A 10,924-nucleotide genomic window follows, 5' to 3' on the forward strand; every position below is an offset into this window, starting at 1 on the left:
ATGACTTATACATCCTTTTGAATATGTTAAACCACTATGAAAGCATTTAGAATTTGCCCACAGATGAGGGTCCTTCAGCCTCAGCACACAATCTAAGCAGGGTAAGAATTTGTGTCCATGTGTCCATATTTGAATTTTATTGTCTGACCAAACAATCTCATTTATTACATTTTTCCACCTTAGTTGCCAGCAAAGGAGCTGTATAAGGTCCATCTTCAAAAACAAATAAGAAAAAGTGACATGGAGATGGACCTTATACAGCTTCAAATGGAAGAGAAAAGGCTCCTCATTAAAAAAGCAGCACCTGAAATAGAATTACTTGAGAATCGCCTTAAGGTGAGAACTTGTCTGAATATTAATCTGTTGCATGTTAAAAGTGGTCTGTGTCTATCTATCTGTCTATCGACTCTCTTTGGTCGTTAAAAATCCCAGGATGTCCTTCAATAAAGAGTAGGGGTGTAACCCTGGCATCCTGGCCAAATTTGCCCATTGGCCCCTGTCCATCATGGCCTCCTAATCATCCTCCTCTCCTGATTGACTTCATCACTCTGTCTCTTCTCCACCAATCAGCTGGTGTGTGGTGAGCATTCTGGCGCAATATGGCTGCCGTCGCATCATCCAGGTGGATGCTGCACATTGGTGGTGGTTGAGGAGATCCCCCCTTGAATGTAAAGCGCTTTGGGTGTCTAGAAAAGCGCTATATAAATGTAATGAATTATCTATCTATCTATCTATCTATCTATCTATCTATCTATCTATCTATCTATCTATCTGTATGTGTAAAGCAATATAAAAAAAAACATTTAAATGAATTTTACTGTGGCAAGGGGGGTGTGGTTCAGCGAGGTCTGCAGCGGGACGAGCGGTAAGTGAGTGGGTTGGACGCAGATTAATAACACCTGTATCTTGTTCCAGTAATGAGCGGAGAGGGGATAAAACGCCAGTGGAACCGGAGACCAGGGAGAGAGAGAGACGTACGGTTGATGCGCAAACACAGAGACCCTGAGTTGACCCGGAAGCCGGAAGTGCTGTGAACCGGAAGAGAATCTTGTTTATGAGTTTGAATGATTACACACGCTTGAGTGTGGAACTGAATAGAAATAAAGAGAGCATATCAACCGTCCAGCCGACCCCCGTGTCCTCTTCCTTCCTTACATTCATGAACTTTCTACATTTACTTTTATTGTTTTTCAGGAAATGAAGAAATAAACTGCCTGGCAGACCAGTGCAAAAAAAACTAATAAAAGTAATTTTGACAAATCCTGTCTCTCAAAAGTCTTCCGTCTCTGTTGGCCTCTAAAATCTGTCGGTGTTCCTCTGGGCCATCTTCCTCAATACAAGGAGGGTGGCTCTCTCCTCTTATAGTGGCAATATTGTGAAGCACAACACAAGCCACAATAATGTCGCATGCCCTCTCTGGACTAACCCGGAGCCCACGCAGACACTGAAACCGAGATTTGAGGATCCTTATAGTCATCTCCACCTTGGCCCGTGTCTGTGGTCACGGTTAAACCGTGTCTGTGGTCCAGGCTCAGGTTCATGGTAGGGTGTCATTAAATAGGGCAGACAAGGGTATCCTCTGTCCCCCAGCAAGTAACCATTGTACTGTCCTGTAATGATTGAAGTGTACAACACAAATATAGTAAAAACGAAAAGAAAAAATTGTATAAAGCAAATCATACCCTGCTGAAATGTCTGGTATAATGATGACTCTCGGAAAATTCTGGCATCATGCACAGATCCTGGCCATTTTGCCTCGGCATTGGTGATGATTTGGGTTGCCTCACATATTACCTATAGTTAGTGGAAAAAATAATGACTTTGATGATTTTAAGAAGGGGAAAAAAATAAGTTGTTACCTGCACATTGCTACTATGAATAGATTTCCTATTAACATAGTCTCCCTCATTTATTGATGGAGCTTTAATAAGAATGTGAGTACCATCAATGCACCCAATTACATTTGGAAACCGTGAAACAGAAAGTCATGGAAGTATGAAGTGTGTGCATAATGAATACATGTATAGATATTAATAATATGACTAAATATTACATATGCGTCATATATTTTACTACAAAGGACAAACCTGCCACTCTGTGGAATTCGTCTTTAATAACAAGCAGAGGTTTATGGCCAGGGAATTGTACAAACGTGGGTAACAACTGTTTAAGTGCCAGACACACTGTACGAACGGCTCTACACACAGTTGCCTTTCCCACATGCTCTGAATCGCCCACACTATACAAAAAATGGCCAGACGCAAAAAACCTAAGTGCTATGCACAGAATGTTTTCTGTGCTAAGCGCAGAGCCGCGGTTTGTCACATTTGCGATATGCGGTTTTAAAAGACGTGTTAAATAAACTAATGAATCTTTTGAAAAACGATAACGTTCTTTTAAATATTCATTAGGGTATGCAAACACATCAATACGCTGTCTTATAACCCTCTCCCGACGAAAAAAAACTCTTATAATTTGTGCTTCTACGTCCACAGGATCCTCGTCAAAAAGGGCACGCCATGCTCACCAACCTTCTGAAACGAAGTTACACTGAAAGTTACACTCTCAAGCAGGTTATCTTCAGAGAGTCAGTTGCTATGGTTACATACATACCCAGAAAGTTACCTCTGTTTTTGGAACCGAACGTTGAGGTTATCCACGAACTTACCCTTAAACATACCCAGGTATGTCACATAACCTGCTTTTTGGAATACCCCCAGGGCTATTCAAATCTTACCCTTGAGGGCCAATGCACTGCAGAGTTTAGCTCCAACTCTGATCAAACACACCAACCTGTGATTTTTTTAATGATCCTGGAGACATTGATTAGCATGTTCAGGTGTGCTTGATTAAGGTTGGAGCTAAACTCTGCACTGCATTGGAGTGTTAAAATATGCGAGTCAAATTGACCCCCGAACATCACGAACGTAATAGTAATTTTGTTTGTATATGTCAAAAAACACCAGCATGTTGAAACTTTGCATGCATGTTCATGATGATAAATGAGAAAAAGTCACAAAATATCTAGGAAAAAAAACATAGGTTAACCAGTATTTCCAACAACTTGAAAATCGAAACGGGTCAAATTGACCCGCAACATAACACAGCTCTTGCATGACAACAAGATGCGTTTAGCCACTATTGTTTCTGGGAAACAGAATAAAAGCACAAGAATATATTTGTAAATATTTATTTAAACCTGCAATCAAACACATTTAAAAAGCTTAATCTCATTCTTCCATATTTTTACTATAGAATGTCAACAACAACTAATCTGGAAATTAAAAATTTGTGAAATATGCCTTTATTGTGCAGTTGTCAGTAGTTTAATATTAACTTCATTCAACATTATTACCTGTTTGAAATAATCCATAAAACAAAACGCGATCTGAGGATAATTTCTGTTCCACTCGCCTGTATTGGTAGCCCCGCCTACGATATGATCTCATGAATATGAAAGCTCCACCCATTGGAACCAAATATTTCAGGAACTTAATATATTCCCTGCGTCCCAATTCGCATACTATCCATACTAAATAGTACTGAAAAATAGAAATGATATGTCCCAAATCGTAGTATGTTGAAAAGAGTATTCCATACATACCCAGATGGTTTACTATTTCCGGTTTGGAATTCGAAGTACAGATCGACGCACACTCTTAAAGTTATTTAGCATTTAGTATGACTGTGTTAGCCTTAAGTTATGAATAAGCTGGTATGTTCCAAAACAATGACAACATTTGCATTTAGGAGATATAAGCATTCAAAATTTACAGTCTCTCACTTCCGTTAAAATGAATCTCAGATTTTGATGACATCATCACGGACTTCACTTTCTCGTCAAATCTTCTCCTGTCCAATCAAATGCTCTCTAGAATCTAAAGCCCTGCCCCTACGCTGCGGCTGAAATCGGTCAGTTGTTAACACACATTTACTAATTTCTACATGGTGAACAGAACATAGCACACTATATGCGATAGGAAACGATTCAGTGTAAATATATGCTTTCATTTGAGGTGAATGAAGTCTGTTTTCACGTTAGTTTCACACACCGCAGCAGCGCACTCACACCAATGGCTCTGGTCTAAATTTGGACTACAGACACGAGAGAGCAGCGTGGATCACATGCGCGAGTTGGCGCAGACAACAAACATATCAACCCATTTTAATTCTGTACAGAATGCTGCATTTCAAAGCGATATGGAGGAGATTATGATGATAAATAGGAAAACAGCCAACTGGCTTTACCAAACAGAAAGGTCCGCCCTAGTCAAACTGTATATTAACGAAACTCTATTGGCGGTTTTAAAAAAGGGGAGGAGCTGCTAACAGCTTGAACCGTTTCAGGGGAAATTACGTCAACACATTGAATAATGTGGCCCGTTTCAAGGCACTTCAGTGGGCCTTTAATGCTTTAACGGCTTATAGTGCCCATAACCCATTACAAGTTGGACAAGGATTCAATTAGAACTACAAATGCGGATAAAAAGTGTTAAAAACTACAAACATGGCGGATGTGCGAGTCAGGCGGTAAAGTAGAGAAGTTTAGATAAAGGGGTTTGAGTGACCAACTATCAGTATTTAACCTGACAAAATTATATTTATTCAGTGTTGTCCACATTATATTTCACCTGCAGAAGCATTATGAATTTTTGTAATGACACGTTTGGCCATTAACTTTTAAATGCATCATTATATTTAAACTGCAAACACATGAGGGGAGTCTCTGCATTAAAGACACACATGGCAGATCAACGAGCGGCTACATCTCTCTCCGATACGGTAGTAGATTAAACTGAATGTGGAGGATTTGAACTGTGACGAATCTGACGATGATTGACAGAGCAGTTAAACGGTGACGGGGTGCACGTTGTATATATATATATATATATATATATATATATATATATATATATATATATATATATATATATATATATATATATATATATATATATATATATATATATATATATATATATATATATATATATAAAAACTCTTACTTTACATACAAACACCCCACATGAATCGCCATCTTGCTGTAAACATTGTGGTAAAGTACTAGCCTGACGTGGTCATACTCAAGTCTAGTTAGAATATGAATTCTGAAAAAGCGAAACAGAATACGAACTGCCCGTCCTAAAAATTTTGTGGGCAGGGCTAAGTTCGGCTGGCATCCAGGCTAGTAAAGTACCACATTCTCATTTTCTGACTATTTCTTTTAAGGCCATAAATTTGCTTTGTTTGGATTAAAATATTTACAATTTTGATACAAAGATAATCAGACTAACAATTAATAAAAGAGGATATGAAGGGCATATATTTTTTGCTGACCTTACAGCCTCTTTACAGTGAACCAGCTTTCTTTGGTTTTCACCAAAATAATTGAAATACAAAATTTTCTATTCATTAGGATATATCACCAGTAAAAAAGATTATGAATGAATCTTATAGATTAAAGAGCATGGTGAAACTGGAGAGGAAAAATAAATAAAATAAAACACACCATGAGTGTCCAGTGGTTATTCTCATTTACTGTCCCTATGAGCACATCATATGCCATAGGATCCATCTACAGTAGAGATGCAGGAAATATTGTTTAATTATTAAATATTGTAAAATATTGTTAAAAGTTCTAAAATAACTTGAAAATATTTGTTTGTTACTTTTCTTTTTACCTTTTTCATCGAACAAGCAGTGCCTTTCCAAATGCATTCTGCCTGAAATTAATCAATAACAGGCCTTGCCTGCATAGTTTTTAGTGAGGTAGGTCAAGTATGCATTACCTAAAAAAAATTGTTTGCACAGTTCTACCCCTCACAAAGCTTTATGTCTGGAGAACACAGGTGATTTAACATGTTTTAGAAAAGCCAAAACACACCACACTATTTGCAAATGTATGAATAAGTTGCATCATCTACCTCACTTTCAAGCTGTACTCCAGGTCTGAGCCGTTCAATATCCCACGTAAATAATTTGTATGCCCCAATTTTACTAGTGTCCCAGCTTTTTACTTGCCTATATTTCTTGTGTTACGTCCAGAGCCGTAAGGTTCTTTTGTTGGGCCAAACTCTGCTCTTGTTGTTTCTCTTCCTGTCTCTCTGGTCACGTCTCAATCATCTCAATAGTCCACTAGTCAGGGCACTGATTAGGACATAAGTCAATGGGCTGACTCCCTGATCAGTGCCCTGACTACTGAACTAGTGAGAGGATTGAGACGCCCTTTGTCTTCCTGCAGAGCCATTATCACCACCTGATGCTAATTGGAGATTTGCTATGATTTGCATATTTAAACTGTAGCTACAGAACAGTGTTGGTGGTGGCCTGATGGTGTGCAATGGCTGAGGTCTCGGCTTCATCTCCAGACTGACTTTGGCTGTGATCAAGCTATTCGTTTGATTTGCTGTATCCGTCTTTGTGTTGGGCCTCAGTAGAACTTCTGTCCATTGTTTTATTGCTTGCATCTATGATTGAGATTTCAAAGAGAGAAGTGACCCCCTAATTTGAGTTGTCTAAGGTAAATGCTGATCTAGCCTTATTATATGATGTCTTTTGTTTTTCTTTGTTGGGGTACCTCTTTTCTCCTGGTTATGTTAGATAGGGAGTTAGTTTAACCTTCTGTATTTTGTTTTCTTTATTTTGTAGCAGTTACTTGCTTTTTAGGTAGGAGTTAGCTTTATATTTGCTGTTTTGGCCTTGCCCCCTTCTGAAGCTGATACCCTTTTTTATTATTTTGCTTGTTTAATTATGTAAATAAACTTCCCTTATGTTATATCTGACTGGTTGTTGGGCTTATTGTAGTCATTCTGGGCCTGGAGATGGGGTTTCCTCTGCTGTTGCACATTAATTTACCATCAACCATATCTTTCTGCTGCGATCTGCCCCTAGACCAGTTCGTAACACTAGAGAGAGAGAGGTTTCATTGGGGGGGTTGCAGAACAGGGGTGTAGCCAGGTGGGTTAGGGAGGGCTGAGGACACTGTGACAGGAAACAAATCATCGGTGTGTCTTCCAAAAAATGAACTAAATGGTCTTTTAACTTTTGGACATGTATGTCCTTTGTCATCCTTTAAATCAATAGATTTTCCATCCACATTACTTGTGTTTGGACCAATATAGTCTGGGTCCAGCTTACCCCGCTTTCTCTGCCTGCTTCGGATGTTCTGCCGCAGTACCTTTTCCCCAACTTTAAACTCAATCGACACTCCTTTTTCCAGTTCTTTTCTTTTTTGCGCTGAAGACTACCAATGTTCTCTTGCATCGTTCTGAAAATCCTGTCCTGCCATCTGATGCCTTCTGCAACACACTCCTCTGTGGCCTCCAAATAATCTGTCCAGTTTTGCGGCTGCTTACCCACCAGTTTGTTCAAACACCTAAAGAGAAGAGTCATCCAGAGTGAAAGATTATCAATTTATGTGGCAATTATGACAAATCTCTCTGCTAAACGTGAATGTGGGAGACAAGAGAAGAGGAATTCTTTATCTACCATCTACACAATAGTTGATAATTTAATTAATGCTCATTAGGAATTGTCTGTTTTATACCATTTGAATTGTGCCGTTAAGTCTTTCAACCAATCCATTGGTCTGTGGGTGGTATACGGTGCACAAACTTCTCTTGATTCCAAGTAAGTTACAAACACCCGTATTGATTTATATATTTTTAAAAAAGAGAGAATTATAATATTTTTACAATTTATTAAAAAAATAATAATTAGAAACAAAACAAAAAATATAACCCCAACCTTGTTCACAAATTCTGTGCCTTGGTCAGTTAACAATCTTTTAGGGGCACAGAATTTGTAAAACAACTTGACAATATAACCAGTGACCTCCTCTACACTTTTAGATTTTCGTGGGAAAGCCTCACTCCACTTTGTGAAATAATCTACCATAACGCAGAAAAACTGATAGCCATCTTCAGTTGGTGTGAGCTTTCCCACTAAATCCATGCCAACTATTTCCCATGGCTCAGAAACCTGTGGAAAAAGTGACATGTTCAATGTAGTTGCTTTCATAAATCGGAAATTATATAACCATCTCATTTATACTAAATTACCTTAATAGGTATTTAATCTGCTTTGTTTTTGATTTCTGTTTTCTTTGACTGACAGGCAGCACAGTGCATGACCTAACAGAAAGTCAATTTAGAAATGATAGAATGTATTAATACATGAAAAAGTAGTCATACATTTTTACTCACCCAATTTCTGATATCCACAGTTATGGAAGGCCAATAAAATCGTTTGCTGATGGCATCAGTTGTTTTTACAGTTCCACAGTGGGCACCAATCGGATTGGTGTGGAATTCTGCAAAAACTTGTTTGGCCTCCTCTATACATCAAAGCACCTTGGCAAAACCACCCTCTCCATGTCTTTTGTAGTATAACACTTCATCTAAAAGTAGAATGTATGTTCGTTAAGATATCTCAACAGACCTTAAGACTCAACCAGCTGAGGTATTCTTAGTTCTATATCATCAGCTATAACCCACTCACCTTTGATCACATAGTTTTTTGCTTTTCTTAAAAGAACATTTTTGTTTTTTTGACAGACTATCAGATTATTTATTGGACACGCCCTTGATTCAAGATGGCTGCTGCTGCATGGCCAGGGGCTGCAGGTAGAAGCAAAATACGAACAAAACCTGAAATCTACCGCACAGATACAGGGAAAATGATTGTGGAAGATGAGTTTTTAAACTTTATTTTTATCAAGATCAAAACTGTGAAACAGGACGAGATTGTTTTGATGGCTGTGGACCATTTTGGATCAGAATGGATTACAAACTCCACCAAACTGCTATTTGAACTGTGCCCAGGTACTACTCGCAAGCTTGTGGCTCATACTGGGCCACAAAAAGACTCAAAGAATGTTAAGAATTGCCTTAAGCTTCTCAATGAAGCTGGTGAAAATGTTCCTCGGTTTGTTTCTCACCATCTTGATGAACTACCACCTGTGACTTTCAACAGCCTTGATGTTTCATGTTTGCTTGGGAAGATTGAACAACTAGGTGCAGATATTACCACCATGAAACACGCTGTATCTTTGCAGACAAACACCTGTAACGATCTGCGGATTATTACCACAGACATAAACCAACGTCTGGGGGCTATTGAGCAGCCTAGACCAAATCTGGATAGAGGGCCTATTCTCCAAACCAACAAGCCTGGAGCAAGTCAGAGATCATCCACTTCACGAGGCTGTGAGATGACCCAAGATAGCGTGGAGGGCCAGATCAGCAAGGAAGACTCAAGCCAGAAGGTGGAGATTTCTGCCTTGGGCCTGGACGGGGAAATCAGTGCCGCAAAGGGTGATCCTCAAGTCACATGGAGTGAAGTGGCAGCTACCCCACCTTGGAACCTGGTCCGGGACAAGAGGAGCAACAGCCGTCGGAAACAGGTCCCCGAAAATGCTTCCGTAAAGCACAAACCTCGCCTGAATCCTGCCAAAGGGAAGAAAACTTGTGGTATTGTTGGGACTGGTACTGGAGGAGACATCCAAGTCATTAAGTCCAAGCTGGTGAGTGTATTTGCAACAAAATTCTCACCTGATTTAGACTCTGAGACTTTGACTAGTTACATGAAAGATAAACTTGGGCGTGATGTAACCTGTCAAAAGTTAGAAACTGTACAAAGCCGGTTCGGTTCTTTTAAAATAACTGCAGAGTGCGAAGAAGTGGGTGAAATGTATAATCCAGAGCTGTGGCCTGAAGGCACTTTTGTGCGGCGATTTTATGAGGCACGCAAACCCAAGTCTTCAGTGGGGCTAATGTCAGTGATGAATGTGCCTTTAATGGGTGCTGGGGTACATGATGCCTAGTGCTAGTCGCAGTGATGGTGGTCAGAGTGGTATCATACAACTCACGAGGCTTGCGCCTAGGACAGACTGCTGGGGACAGAGCGCATCGTGTTGTTGTTGACCAGCTACTGGAGACCGCAGACATTCTCTGCTTGCAAGAGACATTTTTAGCCAAACAGGACCTTGATAAACTTAATTCTGTCCACAGTGAATTCCATGGAGCAGGAGAGTCCACAACGGATTTGAGCACCAGAATGGTGCATGGTAGAATACCTGGAGGTGTGGCCATTATGTGGCGCAAGAAATATGACCCGGAGGCTGCGTTCGGAACCGCATACTCATTGAGTAGGTACTCAATTTCAATAAGTACTTACTTAACGAGCGCTAAAAGAGTAGGTACTATATATCCAGATCTCGTTAAGTATGAATGCGATCCGCACTTTATGCGCCATGTTGACGTTATCATGTGACCCATGACGATATCACAAGCGCAACAACTCGTGTGACAGGTTTAATTCATCTGTATATTGGTTTAAACGTGCTCATTTTTTGTGGTCTTTTTTAAGAAACAGCTGCCCATTTATTTTGTCATTGTACTATAAGAAATACATTTTAACCCTACTAATCTGACAATTTCATCCTTTTTTATCCTTGCAAAAACCCCAAATCGTGATCTCTTGAATATGTTGTTAATTTCTTTATTTTATATGCAAAAAAATGTCATCCACAAGCAAAAGTGGGCTAAATCTCCTTTATATTTCCCTCTTTTTCTTGTTAAATTTAACTCCTGTTTGATCCCAGGCTTATGAAATAACTAAAACAAACAAATAAATAAAAATTATTGCATTATGATGATTTATTCAAGATATCTAACCTTGTTATTGTTTTTTCTCTGTATATAATGTACATAAACCCATTAGTTTTATCATTATGATTGTTCGTTGTTAAATATACCACCATGCAATTATAAAACAATTTAAAAAAAAGATATGAGTGACCGGTGCAGTAAGAGCTCAGCATCAGTAACTCCACAGCCCGACCGGTGCGGTTTCCCTCAGTGTTTGTAATGTCTGCTCAGAAAAATCTTTCAGCTGCTCGGAGATCTCGCCTTTGGAGGAAACT

The 10,924-nt window shown here is 39.2% G+C and overlaps 1 pseudogene; it reads right to left on the bottom strand.

The window, feature by feature from the left end:
- Window positions 1-856: 856 nt before the first annotated feature.
- On the bottom strand, window positions 857-7,263 carry LOC137047386 (putative nuclease HARBI1; annotated as a pseudogene).
- Between the last annotated feature and the right edge of the window lie 3,661 nt (window positions 7,264-10,924).

The sequence above is a fragment of the Pseudorasbora parva genome, chromosome 19 (assembly GCF_024679245.1).
Source record: "Pseudorasbora parva isolate DD20220531a chromosome 19, ASM2467924v1, whole genome shotgun sequence".
Lineage (NCBI taxonomy): Eukaryota > Metazoa > Chordata > Actinopteri > Cypriniformes > Gobionidae > Pseudorasbora > Pseudorasbora parva.